This window comes from Cucurbita moschata, unplaced genomic scaffold (assembly GCF_002738365.1).
Source record: "Cucurbita moschata cultivar Rifu unplaced genomic scaffold, Cmos_1.0 Cmo_Scf00077, whole genome shotgun sequence".
Lineage (NCBI taxonomy): Eukaryota > Viridiplantae > Streptophyta > Magnoliopsida > Cucurbitales > Cucurbitaceae > Cucurbita > Cucurbita moschata.
In genome coordinates, this window is record NW_019268593.1 from 124830 (window position 1) to 140697 (window position 15868).

Genomic DNA, 15868 nt, shown 5'->3' on the forward strand with positions numbered 1-15868 from the left:
AGATGTCTGAGATGTTTATGATGTTTGAGATGTCTTTGATGTCAGAGATGTTTGAGATATCATTGATGTCTGAGATGTTTGAGATGTTTGAGATGTCTGTGATGTCTGAGATGTCTTTGATGTCTGATATGTGTGAGATATCTGATATGTCTGAGATGCCTAAGATGTCTAAGATGTATGAGACGCTTAAGATATCTAAGATGTCTGAGATGTCTATGATGTCTAAGATGTTTGAGATATTTGAGATGTCTGAGATGTTTAAGATGTCTTTGATGTTTTTGATGTCTGAGATGTCTCTAGTGATTGAGATCTCTGAGATGTCTGAGAGGTCTAAGATGTCATTGATGTCTGGGATGTCTGAGTGGTCTGAGTTGTCTTTGATGTCTGAGATGTCTAAGATGTCTCTGATGATTGAGATCTCTAGGATGTTTGATAGGTCTAAGATGTTTGAAATGTCTTATATGTCTAAAATGTCTGAGATGTATGAGGTGTCTTTGATGTCTGAGATGACTCTAATGTCTTTGATGTCTGAGATGACTCTGATGCCTAAGATGTTTGAGATGTCTTATATGTCTAAAATGACTAAGATGTATGAGATGTTTGAGATGTCTCTGATGTTCTGAGAGGTCTGAGAGGTCTAGGATATCTGAGATGTCTTTGATGTGAGAGATATCAGGGATGTTTTTGATGTCTGAGATGTTTTTGATGTTTGAGATATCTGAGATGTCTTTGATGTCTGAGATGTCTGTGATGTCTGAGTTGTCTTTGATATCTGAGATGTCTTAAATGTCTGAGATGTCTTTAATGTCTGAGATGTCTGAGATATCTAATATGTCTAAGATGTTTAAGATGTCTGAGATGTCTAAGATGTTTGAGATGTCAGACATGCCTGAGATGTCTGAGATGTCTTTGATATTCTAAAAGGTCTAAGAGGTTTGAGATGTTAAAGATGTCAAAGATGTCAGAGAGATCTAAGATGTTTGAGATGTCTATGATGTATCTGATGATTTAATTCTCTAAGATGACTGAGAGGTATGAGAGTTCTGAGATGTCTAAGATGTCTAAGATGTCTTAGATGTCTGAGATGTTTGAGATGTCTTAGATGTCTGAGAGGTCTAAGAGGTCTGAGATGTCTTATATTTCAGATATGTCTAAGTTACTTCTTGTTTCTTATGTCCCACTGATTCTCTAATGAACAATTGGTTTGTGGTCAAACTAGTAAACCAAATCCCTCTCAGGCCAATGAGAGGGTGGGGCCCCTTGTTCAAGACCTGGAGCCAGTACTTAAGGGAACTACCTCTTTTCTATCCCTAAAAGTGGGAAGGAGAGAATTCCATCTTGCACCCCACGTCCCCAGCTATTCACCCAGTCTTACCCCTGAAATGGAAGGCCTATTGAGTCGATGAACTCGAGCCACTCTCACCATGCAAATCTAAGGATAATTTCGAATAAACAAGAGTTAGTTTATTGGATTTAGATTAATAATCGTAAAATTCACTTTATTCAATAACAATCTTTATTGAATAAACATGAATAATAACTTTATTGAAAATAGAATATGTTTTTGTTTACAAACTATGAGTGTTAGGACATAAAACCCAACATGAGATGTGTGAGACGTCTGAGATATCTGAGACGTCTGAGATGTCTATGATGTCTATGATGTCTGAGATATCAGAGATCTCTCTGATATCTAAGATGTCTAAGTTGTCTTTGATGTCTGAGATGTTTGAGATGTCTTTGATGTGTTTGATGTCTGGGATGTCTGAGATGTCTGAGATGTCTTTGATGTGTTTGATGTCTGGGATGTCTGAGATGTCTGAGATGTCTTTGATGTTTAAGATGTCTATCATGTTTGAGATGTCTTTGATGTGTTTGATGCCCGAGATGTCTGAGATGTCTGAGATGTATTTGATGTTTGAGTTGTCTAAGATGTTTGATATGTTTGATATGTCTGAGATGTCTGGGATGTCTGAGATGTCTGAGATGTCTGGCATGTCCTTGATGTCTCTGATGTCTGAGATATCTGAGATATCTGAGATGTCTTATATGTCTAAGAGATTAGAGATGTCTGAGATGTCTCTAATGTTCTAAGAGGTCTGAGATGTCTGAGATGTTAGAGATGTCTGAGATGTCTTTAAGGTCTGAGAGGTATGAGATGTCTGAGATGTCTGAGATGTTTGAGAGGTCTGAGATGTCTTAGTTTTGTGATAGGTCTAAGATATCTAAGAGGTTTGAGATGTCTAAGACGTCTCAGATGTCTTTAATGTCTGAGATGTCAGAGATGTCTTTGATGTTTGAGATGTCTGAGAGGTCTGAGATGTTTGAGACGTCTGGGATGTCTGAGATGTTTGAGATGTCCGAGATGCTAGATATGTCTAATATGTCTGAGATGTCTTTAATGTCTAAGATGTTTGAGAGATCTGAGATGTCTTAGATGTGTGATAGGTATGAGATATCTAAGATGTCTGAGATGGCTGAGATATCTGAGACATCTCAGTTGTCTTTGATGTCTTACATGTCAGAGATGTCTGAGATGTCTGAGATGTCTGAGATGTCTTTGATGTCAAAGATGTCTGATATGTCTAATATGTCTGATAAGTCTCTGATGTCTGAGATGTCTCTGATGTCTGAGATGTTTGAGTTATTTTTGATGTTCAAGATGTTTGAGATGTATTTGATATGTTTGATGTTTGAGATGTTTGATATGTCAGATATGTCTGAGATGTCTAAGATGTCTTTGATGTCCAAGATGTCTGAGATTGCTGAGATATCTTTGATGTCTCTAATGTCTGAGATGTCTGAGATGTTTAATATGTCTGAGATGTCTGAGATGTTTAATATGTCTGAGATGTCTGAGTTGTCTGAGATGTCTGAGATGTTTTTGATTTCTCTGATGTCTGAGATGTCTAATATGTCAAAGATGTCAGAGATGTCTGATATGTCTGAGATATTATTAATGTTTGAGATGTCAGAGATGTCTAAAATGGCTGAGATGTCTTTTATGTCTTAGATGTCTGAGATGTCTGATATGTCATAGATATCTGAGATGTTTGAGATGTCTTTGATGTCTGAGATATCTGAGATGCCTTTGATGTCTAAGATGCCTTTGATGTCTAAGATGTCTGATATGTCTGAGATGTCTGAGATGTCTAAGATGTCTTTGATGTCTTAGATGTTTTTTATGTCTGAGATGTTTTTGATGTATGATATGTCTTTGATGTCTGAGATTTCTGAGATGTCTTTGATGATTGAGATCTCTAAGATGTCTGAGATGCCTGAGAGGTTTGAAAGGTCTGAGATGTCTGAGTTGTCTTAGACGTCTGAGACGTCTTAGATGTCTCAGATGTCTCTAATGTCTGAGATATCTGAAATGTCTGAGATGTCTGAAATGTTTGAGATGTCTTAGATTTCTCAGATGTCTCAAATGTATGAGATGACTTAGTTGTATGAGATGTGTGAGATGACTGAGATGTCTTAGATGTTTGAGATGTCCGAGATGTTTGAGATGTCTGAGATCTTTAAGATGTCTGAGATGACTGAGATGTGTGTCTCCCCTTAATCGAGGCTCGATTTCTTTTCTTTTGAAGTCTTAATCATTTTTGTCTATGTCGTCTTCGAGGCTCACAACACTTTTGTCTTTTGGAGTCATAATCATTTTTTGCTATGCCTTTGAGGATCACAATACTTTTGTTCGACATCTGAAGACTCTATTGACATTGCTAAGTTAGGGCATGGCTCTGATACCATGTGAATGTTTGCATATTCCACCACACCTAAATGGTCTGAAAGTTATCTGTTTATAATCAATTAAATTATAAGGATATGGAAAGAATAATAAATGGAAAGAACAATAAATGGAAGGATACCTATGGTAAAAAGGCAAATATCTAGATATTTGCCTTATAATAAAATATCAAATATGATATATATGGTAAACTATAATTTAGTGCTAAATATTCTTAACACGAGTCAATAAGTCGAGCCGACCAACTACGCCGCCAATTCGAGCCGCGGGAATTGACGAAGCCGAGCCGTCGTACACGTCAAGCCAAGTCAGCGTACACGCTGTGGAGCCAAGAGTGTAGCTACAAGCGCATGTCTGTATTGGGCCGAAATGCACACGGCCCGTGTTCCTCCGTGGGCTGGTTCAGAGGCACCTGACCCGATTCCAACCCGCGTCTTCCTACCCCACTTGAAAACGAAACCCTAATTTTTGCCTCCCCGATTCCGACAACGCAATCTTCTCTATTTCTCTTACAGCCCCGATTCTGACGACGCGCGACACCTTCACCTATTCCGACGCCTTTCCGTCACCGATGACCCCTGGCGCAACTTGTTGTCTCTGCTGGTCACGCAACGTCTTTGACACAAGTACGATGATCTCGACGTCTATATCTTACTGCCACTCGAAACCTTTCTCCGAAATAGCAATTCTAATGTTCCGAGAGAAAATATTTTTAAGGAAAGAGAAGGGTTGAACATATGAATATAAAGGGTCTCATAAAGTTTCTATTAAGGCAATAACTTTCTTGTAGGAGATCGCACACCTTTTCCGGCAGGAATAAATGCATAACATAGTTTCTTTCCATTTTTTTGGAGCAAAAATAAAATCTCAAACATAAAATCTAGAAAAGATAAAATCTGAATTGTTACAGTTTCCTTAAGTAACAAAATTACCGTGGTAGCTTTCAAACTAGTTTGAATGGGTGTAAAGAAAGCATGACAATAACTTAATGTTCATCTTCAAAACATGTCGGACATGTATTAGATAGACACCTATAAATATAAATTCAACATTTGTTGGACACTTATCAAGCACTTCATTTCAAATAAATTTTTAGAGTAAAATACACAATAAATTATTTAAAATATATTAGTGTATAAACTTATTAATTTTAAATTTCTTTCCAATATAAAATGGTAGTGAATCAATCTTAATATTTGAAGCTTTCAAACGGCTCTCAATGGGGGTAAAGAAAGCATGAGAATAACTATAGATAAATAAGTATGGGATTATTTTATGGTGGCTCTATGCCATTTTCATAGTTAAAAGAAAGTAACCCTCCTTTATTGTAGAGAGAAAGGGCTTAGTGTAAACAAAGAGACCACTCTAATGCTTGTTGAAGTCCTTGAGGACATCTTCAAAGGAAAAGATAAAGACTGGTCTCGGGTTAAACCCAAAGTGCTTCACCTTTGCAATATATGATCAATGAATATCATCGTCATTTATAGCTTCTATCACAAGAATATAATATTGATGATCAGGTAAGGGGTTGTTAATAATATCGGACAGACCGTTCACTACACGCTTGTAAATTAAACAATGTCCCTGCTTGTTTTTCCATTCCACTGCAGCCCATGTAGCTTCATTGGAAATGGAACGGAAGGAAACACTTCTTCACAACTCATTTTCAAACAATTGTGATAGATAGTTTCAACAAACTTGCTTTGCTCATGAATACTTTGGAGTTCAATATTTACAGTTGTGGATGAAGGCCATTCAAATTGAGCTAGTCAAATCTTACAACAAAGACTAATTGAGCATTCTTCTCTTATTTTTCAAAGTTATTCTCTCAAATATTGAACCGTAATGATTATTCTCTCTAGAGTGAATTTTAAGTTAAACAAATTTGATCCCGTTAAAAGCTCTAATAAATTGCTAATAATATTATATGTTGTTTAAGCTATTTAAATATTAAATATGTGAGAGTAAATGAGTAAATTTTTTTTTTAGTAATCTTTCCTCTAAAAAAATGTGATTTAGATATGTAAAAGATTAATTAATTTCTTTTAATTAAATATATTTTTATTTAAAAATAAATAAACTAACCTTTTTCAACATTTGAACGCAAACAAATTTAGAGAGTATTTGTGGGTGTTATGGCTACTATTTTACGGAGTAAGAGAAATCTACTGAGTCTCCTAATTTAATTTTAATATTATACCTATAATTATTGAAATTATGTATTTTTTTATTTTAAAAAATTTACTTTTAGTCTATAAAATTTAGCTTGATAATATATCTCACATCTTAATTTTACTATACTTAAATTAACTCATAAAATAAGTTAAATTAACTCATAAAATTACTATACTAAAATTAACTCATAAAATTTTACTATATTTTGGTTTTTCGTTACTCATTTCGAGAACGTTCACAACTTTGAGTAGAAATTTGAAAATAAAATTTACATTTTGTTAGACTTTTCCAAACCATAAATAAATATAATTTTTAAAAAATAATTTTAGAAGAAAAATACATGAAAAATATCTCTAAGATATTTAATTAATTTTTAAAACTTATATGGAGTAAAATCTTTATATTTTTAATGAAAAATTTTAGAGAATTTGAACTAGAAACGGTTACTTTTAACTGATATATAAGTCTAAAAGTACCAATAAACTTGGTTCCTATGCAAAGAAAGAATATTAACATGGATTAAAAAGGTTGACATTATAAATATATCTTTGGTGATATCGAGCTTCACATATAGAGTACTATATTTTGTGCTAAAAATTCAAGTTTGTTCACGATTGAAAATGTGTCAAAACAAAAGATAAGATAAGATGCTAATTAAATTTAGGACTAATTTTTGAAGTGGTTAATTTGAATTTTAATGGTTCCTTATCTCAAAAAGAAGAAAAAGAAGAAGAAGAAGAAAAAAAAATGGCTTCTAAATATTGTATTGGTTCACTTTTAAAAGATAAGTATCTAAAGACTAAAATATTGGTTCGACACTTGATGGGCCCGACATTTTCCTTAGACATGGTCACGTTCCTTACTTCTGGTTTCATGTCACGTTCCTTCTGGTTTCTAAAAGTGAAAACTATGATGTTTTATCTTCACTCACATGTACCCTAGAAAAATTCTCAAATAAAGTACGTCTAACCATGAAATTTCTATGATTGAGCTACCAAAAAGGGAGAGTGGCTCTCAATTTTTTTAAGGTTTCTTAACCATCATATCCTAAATATCGCGCTCATCCAAATGTTTTTTTCGGTTTATTCTTGTACCCCTCTTTTAATCCAATGTCACACTTCTATTTATAAATAACTATTTTAATACTCTTAATTAAAGTAAGTTTTATTTTATTTTATTGTTGAAATAAGTATTACAAAGTTTCATTTTAAACCGTATACTACAATATCACTATTAAAAAAATAAAAAAAATTATTTCAAGCTGATCACTCTTATACATATAATATGATAAGAGACTAAAGTGGAAAGTTGATTAGAAAATTTTGATAGAATTATATTCATTCGTTGGTAACAAAGATAAATTGAATTATAAGGACTTTTAAGTTAAAAAAACTATTAAATAACAAATTTGTGGTGCGCTTTTACTTATAATCTTCATATTAACACGGTTGATACAACGATAAGAAGGGTACAAAATAAAAAGAGAACGAAAAGATACTCATATAAGAATTATGATATCATTATGGCTATGCCATTTTATGGATAAAGGAGAGTAGTGCTCCCACAAACACATAGAGAGAAGACTTATTGTAAGTAAAGGTAGCAGTCTACTAGTTATACTGCTACTTGGAGACGGGGAATTTGATGACTTCTTCAAAAGATAAGAGTGCATGGGATGGCGGTGGTGGATATATCGGATGAATAAGTCATAACTTCTTCACCTTTGCAATATATGACCAAGGAATATCGTATTCATTTATAGCTTCTATCACAATAATATAAAACAGGCCAGCAGGAAGATTATAGAACAAACCATTCACCACACACATAAAAATGAAATGATGTCCACTACTCCTGTTATGCTCTTCCACTGCAAACCTTCCAACTCTTTGCACTTCGTGATCATTGACATTCTTAATTGGAATTATATTTGAAGGCAACTCTTCTCCACAACTCATTTTGCAACACCTTTGATAGATAGTTTCAACAAACTTGCTTTGCTCATGAATACTTTGGAGTTCAATATTTATAGTCGTGGTTGAACACTATTCAAATTGATATAGCCGAATCTTACTATATAAAGTCTAACTGAGCATTCCTCTCTTATTTTTCAAAGATTAGAAAAAAATTATTCTCTCTCGAAAATGGTACGATATTGATTATTCTCTCTTAGTGAATTCGAAGTGAAACACATTCTCTACCTAAGTAATTCCAAGCTGCAAGCTTCACACTAATAGAAATCCAATCCCCAAGTACCATTGTCCATAAGTGTGAACTATTATGGTAACATATTATTTTAATCAAAGTCAAGTGTCCGATATGAAACATTGGATTATAAATATCTAATATATTTATTGTATTAACAAGTGTTCAATACATATTCAACAATTGTCAAAGAGGGACGTCAGACTAAGTTATTCTCATGCCTTCTTTACATGGGTAAAGAGTATTTGATAAGCTTACAAAATTAAGAGTTTTCTTTTTTTCTTCTTCCTTCTTACTCTCTTTTTCACGTTCAAGTTTTTTTTTTTTTTTTTTAATAAAAAAAAGTTAAATGTGAGAATGAAGAAGAAATAAAGTGTGTTTTTTCGTATTTATGTCTTCGTTTTTTTTTTTTTTAAATAACATGAAATCTTGTCCTTGTGGTGTCATAATTGTATCTCATATACATATATCATGTTCTTGGAGCACAATCTAATACTTTTGATAAATGATTTCAAGCGACTTTGTAAACCTGACTTTGTTCATAAATACTTATGGGTTCGATATTTATAATTGTAGTTAAACACTACTTAAATTGATGAAATGGAATTTGAGAATAGAGACTAATAGAGCAGGTATTCATTGAGAGATAGTTTCGAATCAAATTCTTTATAATTGGGATAATGGATGAATTGTTTTCCAAACCAAGTGTTTTACCCTTTTAGTCTTAAAATAAATGGTTTTTTTATGTTTCAATTTTATTAACCATGATTATTTATGAATTTCATTAAAATTAATTAACTTCAATGTGTTGTTATGTGTTTTTTTTCAAAATTTATTCTATGGATTCACATTTTTTATGTTTTATAAATAAAATTAATAACAACTTAATAACCAAAAAAAAAAAAATTGTATGGTTTTTTCAAAATTCATAGGCTAAATTAATAAAAGTATCATTGAACTTTCCAATTTGTCTAAAAAATATCTTTTAAACGCTTCAATAATACCCTTCAAAATATCCTAGCCATTAATTTTCGATCCATGCTATTATTTTTATTTTTATTTTTATTTTTTGAAAATACTCTAGAATTTTCAAACTGGTTTCAAAACTATACTTTGACTTTCAATGGTGTTTTAAAAATATTCATTAATTTTTAAAATTTTTATTAATACCCTTAATTTTTCTTAAAAAAGAAGAATCCAAAATAATTTTACCCTTGCCACGTTTCAAAAACACTAATGAACTCTCAAAAGTAACATTAGAAAGGAGATAATGTATGAGGTGTTGATAGATGGTTTAATTTCCATCTATATATCGACCATAAAAGCTTTTTTATTTTTATTATTATAAAAGTGAAGAGTGTTAATGCTACCTTTAAACTTTCATGAGTATACTAACTCTAACGATATTTTTGAATTACTTTAAAAAGATAAAGGGTATAATGAAACTTCTAATTTGCGAACAAAGTATTAACTATTTCAAAACTAACGGTAAGAATATTTTGTAACTTATTTTGAAAAAAATTTAAAAGTATTACCGAAACTTTTGAAAATTTGGAGATAGTTTTAAGATAAAGTATAAAGTTTAGGGATATTTTTATTAATTTAGCCAAAACATTATATGAATAAAAAAAGCGGGAAAAGGAGATGGAAGACCATACATATAGAAAACCTTTGATTTCGGGAGCGTATCAAATACGGTTTGACCGAGTATAAAAAAAGTATGAGAATAACTTATTCTCATATCCCATCTTTGAAAATGTGTATTAAACAAAAGATTTTATTTCGCTTTCTCATTCTTATATTCATTTCATTTTGATCCTCGTTCCAATAACAAAATTAAAGTGGTAGATTTCAAACTAGTTTAACTGGCTGCAAAGAAAGCACAACAATAACTTATTCTCATGTCCATCTTCCAAACATGTGAGATATGTATTAGACCCTTATAAATATTAATTTGTGAGTAGAAGTTTGAATTGAGCTCGATTGAAAAGGTAATCTTAAATAATATCTAAAAAAAATATATAAAATTTCATTTTTTAAACATTCAAAACAAAGAGTCAATAAAATGTCATTTGTACCATTTTTTTAATTCTCTTATTTTTTAAAGATTAAAAAAAAAATAATTCTCTCTCGACCATGGTATTATATTTGATTCTTCTCTCTAGAGGGAATTTTAAGTGAAAAACATGAATCAAACTCAAAGTATCAACTTGAATAAGTGTCAATTTTTATTCTCCATTTGAACATGAATTAAACTTTTTTTTTTTTTTTTTGAGCATATCTATTTATAGAATCCAAATATACAGGAGTCACACAAATAAAAATGAGATATGGATAAGAGACATAAATATGATATCAAAGAACTATGGTAACATGTCATTTTAAAAAAATTCTAGGACACGGAGGTGAGATGACACATTAATTTTTTTAAAATACATTTTAAAATTTATCAATTTTATATTAAAAAAAATTCAAAATAAATAAATTTATATATTTGTTTGCTTAAATATAGTTTAATACGTGTTTCACTCTCAAAATTTAATCAAAGTCAAGTGTCTGGTGTGAAAGGTTAGATTTAAATGTCTAACATATCTATTCTATTAAGAAGTGTTCAATACATATCCTTATATATAGTATTAAGAAAGGTTAATTATATATCCAACAAGTATTCAATACATAGTCAACACATGTCAAAAAGAGACATAAGAAGAATTAGTTAAAAATTTGGGGTTATCCTAAGGGTGACAAGAAGTAAATAACACACGGATCATGATTCTTAATAAGATTCAAGGTCCTTAGGCATAAATTTTAGGGTTAACAATTTGGGGTATTTTAGTCATTTTCCTTAATCAATAACTTATAAAATAGATGAAATAAATTGATAAATTAATGGTCGAAACAAGTTGCGGACTAACCACAACCTATATAAGACCATCAATGTATCCATTTACTTTCACGGAGTAGTGGGGTGACGACGCAACTATCTATTCTTTTGCTTTTTACTAAAGAATACCGTGTGCTCGCCCCTCCAAGTGGCATGCGGCTATTTTTTTAGGTGTCACTCTCGTTAGAGTGGTACCTACATCAATTTTAGTTTAAAATAGTTTTTTGTTCCTTTTATTATTAAAATTGGTATTTTGTTTCTTTTATTATGTTTTCTAGTATGTGTTTTGTATATGGATCTTAAAAGACTCTAAATTTCACCTTGTAATGTATGGATCTCAATACATATAAATCTTCTCACAAGTTAGGGTAACATTGGTCTTCATTAGGATCATAACGAGCTAGATAAAACAGCTCTAGAACTTTAAATTCAATAACCAATAACTTGGGTTTGATTCGTGATAGGACCTCTCTTCTTATCTCTAATATTAATTTCTAGAACATGACTCAACCGACATAAAACATGAAAATCATGCAAAAATAAGTTTTAACAAGGGGTTCTATGGTGTAGTGGTTAGTGTTAGACGAGCACGACTCTCCACAATGATATGATATTGTCCACTTTGAGCATAATCTCTCATGGCTTTGCTTTGGGCTTCCCCAAAAGGCCTCATCCCAATGGAGTTAGTATTCCTCACTTATAAACCCATGATCATTCCGTGAATTAGGGGATGTGGGACTTCCATCATCCAACGGTTAGCACTTTGGATTTTGATTCCAACGATCTGGATTCAACTCCTTTAAGAAATCCATATAGAGTAAATAGGGCAATATGGCCAACATTTCCCTAAACCTTGAGAACGAAGCTTTAAATTCATTTGGAGTTATATCTCTTGGCCAACATTTAGACAACAAGAATCTAGTGACCCATTTTGTTTATCGTTACTTCTGTTTGGTCTATTAGGTAGGCCCTCGAGATGGCTTAGCGTTTGTACTCTAAGGAGGTCTATTCGTTACTCCATTTTGTCTATCATTACCTCTGTTTGGTCTATTAGGACCTTCATTCTACTGACCTTGTGGCTTGGTTTGTATAAATTTACTTTGGCCCGAGGTTGTAATACTTCGACAAAACAGAATACTTGGTCGTTCTCAGACATATCCATGATATCTAACATCAAAACTGAAAACTACTTAACGTAGTCACTTATGCCTTCGATGTGAATAAGTTTTCACAGTTTTCTTTTGTTATGAATTCTACGTTCTCGAGGAAGAACTGAATCTTACATTCCTTCTCTAGGTCTTCCGATGAGTTTATGGTGAATGAACCATTTTTTATATCATTCACCTACGTGTGACACTATAGTTTTGCATCATCCATGAGATGTATTGTGGCAAACGTAACTCTCAGGTCTTTTGAGCAAGTTTCCGTATCCTTCAAGTATTGTTTTATGTCAAAAAGAAAGTTTTCTAATTCTTTGGCATCTTAGTTCTCATTGAAGGCCTTGGGTTCTTGGATTTTAAGTTTGTTACACCTAACATGAGCTTGGTCTGGGGTGTTGGCCCTCATTGTCAAACTCACTCAAGTGTTCATCTCAGTCATTTCAGCCTTGATGGCGTTCACCAAGAGAAACCTTAGAAATGACCGGTAACTGATCAACTAGATTATCACATTAACTATTTGAATCAAATAAAGTGACATTAACCATTTGAATCACCTCAACCCCACTTGTTGAACTTGACCAAATGTCTATAACATAACAATAACAAAAGTACACAGAAAAACTAAGAAAGTACAAAGTTCATAAAAGTCATTTTAATCTAAAATACTATTGAACTTGACTATTACAGTGCCACTCAAATGTAAGTAAAGTTTAAATCCAGGTCTCCTTGTCAAACTCACTCGGGTGCTCATCTCAACCATGATGGCGTTCAACAAGAATGACCTCGAAAATAGCCGGAATATCGCATTAACCATTTGAATCACCTAACCCCACTTGTTAAAATTGAACCAAATATCTATAACATACCACTAACAAAAGTAAGATACTATTGAACTTGACCATTATAGAGCCTCTCAAATGTAGGTAAAGTTTAAATAATTCCATTACTGGGAATCAAACTCAAGTATCTTGGGTGAAACCCAGATATCCTAACCGCTAGACAACAATGGATTATTGGTGTAATTTTCCTAGAGTCTTTCGTCCGATTATTGAAGAGTTTTAGCATGATCTTTTGGGTAATGTCTAACTCTTCGACACGTCCTTCCATGTGTGTGATAGAGTTCTTAGAGCTATCGCGATGTTTTGAGCTGTTCGATCGTGTGGCTCTTTCTTCAAAAGAGTCAACATCAAATGCCAGGTCTTTGACTGGTAACCCACCCAGGAGAGCGTTGATTGCATCGATTCCATCAATGGTCTTCCCATGAGTTTATGGTGCTTCACCCATTATGTATACCATTCACCTTCGAGCGCTACCATAGTTTTGCATCATCCATGAGATGCATTGTGGCCAACGTAACTCTTAGCTCCTATGAGCAAGTTCCTCTAGTCTTCAAGTATTGTTCTAGGTCAAAAATAAAGTTTTCTAATTCCTTAGTATCCCACTTCCTATTTAAGGGTTTGTGTTCTTGGATTTTCAATTTGTTACGTGCCCAACGTGAGCTGAATCACCTCAACCACACTTGTTGAAATTGAACCAAATATCTATAACATAACTCTAACAATCCATTGCCGAGAATCAAACTTGGGTCTCTTAAGTGAAAGTAAGATATCCTATCCACTGGACAACAATGGACTTTTGGTGCAGTCGTCCTGGTGTCTATTGTTCGGCTGCTGAAAAGTTTTAGCATGATCTTTTGCGTAATGTCTAACTCTTCGACACGTCCTTCCAGGTGTGTGATAGAGTTCTCAGAGCTACCGTGACGTTTTGAGCTGTTCAATCGTGTGGCTCTTTCTTCAAAAGAGTCAACATCAAACGTCAGGTCTTTGATTGGCAACCCATCCAGGGGAGCTTTGATTGCATCGATTCCATCAACGACCTTCCCGTGAGTTTATGGTGCATGATCCATTTTTTATACCATTCACCTTTGAGCGCCACCATAGTTTTGCATCGTCCATGAGATGCATTGCAGCCAACGTAACTCTCAGGTCCTATGAGCAAGTTCCTCGAGCCTTCAAGTATTGTTTTACATCAAAAATAAAGTTCTCTAATTCCTTAGCATCCTGGTTCCAATTTAAGGGTTTGTGTTCTGGGATTTTCAGTTTGTTTAGCCCAACATGAGCTTGGCTTGGGGTGTGGTTCTCAACGGCCCTCCTTGTCAAACTCACTCGGGTGCTCATCTCAACCTTGATTGCGTTCAACAAGAGAGACCTTGAAAACGACCTAATTATCTCATTAACCATTTGAATCACCTCCAACCCCACTTGTTAAAATTGAACCAAATATCTATAACATAACTCTAACAAAGGTACAAAGTTCATAAAAGTCTTTTTAATCAAAGATACTATTGAATTGGACCGTTACAGTGCCTCTCAAACATAGCTAAAGTTTAAATATAATTGGTGACAAAAAGATGAAACTATACAATAAAAGAAATAAGAAAATAAAATTCCATTGCTGAGAATCAAACTCAGGTCTCCTTGATGAAAACCAGATATCCTAACCGATGGACGACAACAAATTTTTGGTGTAGTTGTCCTAGACTCTTTTGTCTGATATCTAAAGAGTTTCAGCATGATCTTTTGTGTAATGTCTAACTTTTCGACACATTCTTCATGTGTGTGATAGAGCTCTCAGAGCTACCGCCATGTTTTTTGTTGTTCGATCATGTGCCTCTTTCTTCAAAAGAGTCAACATCAAACATTAGGTCTTTGATTGGAAACCCATCCACGGGAGTGCTGATTGCTTCAATTCCATCAATGGTCCTCCCATGATTCTTTGGTGCATGAATTTTTTTTTTATATCATTCACCTTCAAGCGCCACTATAGTTTTGCATCGTCCATGAGATGCATTGTGGTCAACGTTACTCTCAGGTCTTTTGAGCAAGTTCCTATAGCCTTCAAGTATAATATCACAACATATTAACTTATTTGATATGTTAAATATTAAAATAATTGATATATATCATAAACATTAAATAAAAATATATATTTGAAATACTATGACATTTAAATATGATTTAAATAAGATATTATATGTTAATGTATTAAGTATTCAAATATATAATTTGACAAAAATTATCACAAGTTCACGGTAAATAGAACCCTTGAGTTAAGTAAGAAAGCATCAAACACCAAATACTCTCTTCTCTAGAGAGTGGAAAATTTAGCTCTACTTCAAAAGACTATAAAAGAGATACAATCGTTAAGAGAGATAGAGCAAGCACATTAAAAACCTACTCGAACTTTCTCCAAAGAGATAGAGCAAGCACATTATAAAAACCTATTCAAACTTTCTCCCAAGAGATAGAGTAAGCACATTAAAACCTACTTGCTCCATATTTCTTCATTATAAGTTTGCTTTGGGCACAAAAAGGTAATGTACCTTGAAAGTTCTTAAGAAAAACTTTTGAAAATCTAAAAGGAGCTAAAATAGTAAGGTTAAAGATAGATTATAAACCTTCATTTTTTTTTTTTTTTTTGTAAATTCCTTTATGTTAGAACAAGAACTAAGCTTAGAAGCTATATTAGGTACCGGATTTTTAAAGGAATTGTACACTTTTAAAATTTTGAAAAAAATTGAAAAAAAAGGTTAGAAAGAAAGTCTTAAAGACAAATATAAATTTTATATTTAAAAATCTTGTCCTTACATACCACATAAATAGTCTTGAGAGAAAATCTAAGACTTGCAAAAACATA

The 15868-nt window shown here is 32.9% G+C and overlaps 1 long non-coding RNA gene and 1 other non-coding gene across 2 annotated transcripts; one reads left to right on the forward strand and one right to left on the reverse strand.

Moving 5' to 3' along the window:
• Nucleotides 1-211: 211 nt before the first annotated feature.
• On the reverse strand, nucleotides 212-5371 carry LOC111438542. Its single transcript, XR_002709692.1, has 3 exons — nucleotides 5181-5371; nucleotides 1295-1299; nucleotides 212-222 (listed from the first exon to the last, which is right to left on the reverse strand). It is a non-coding gene; the product is annotated as an uncharacterized LOC111438542 (long non-coding RNA).
• Nucleotides 5372-11086: 5715 nt separating this feature from the next.
• On the forward strand, nucleotides 11087-11205 carry LOC111438544. Its single transcript, XR_002709694.1, has one exon. It is a non-coding gene; the product is annotated as a U5 spliceosomal RNA (small nuclear RNA).
• Nucleotides 11206-15868: the final 4663 nt, after the last annotated feature.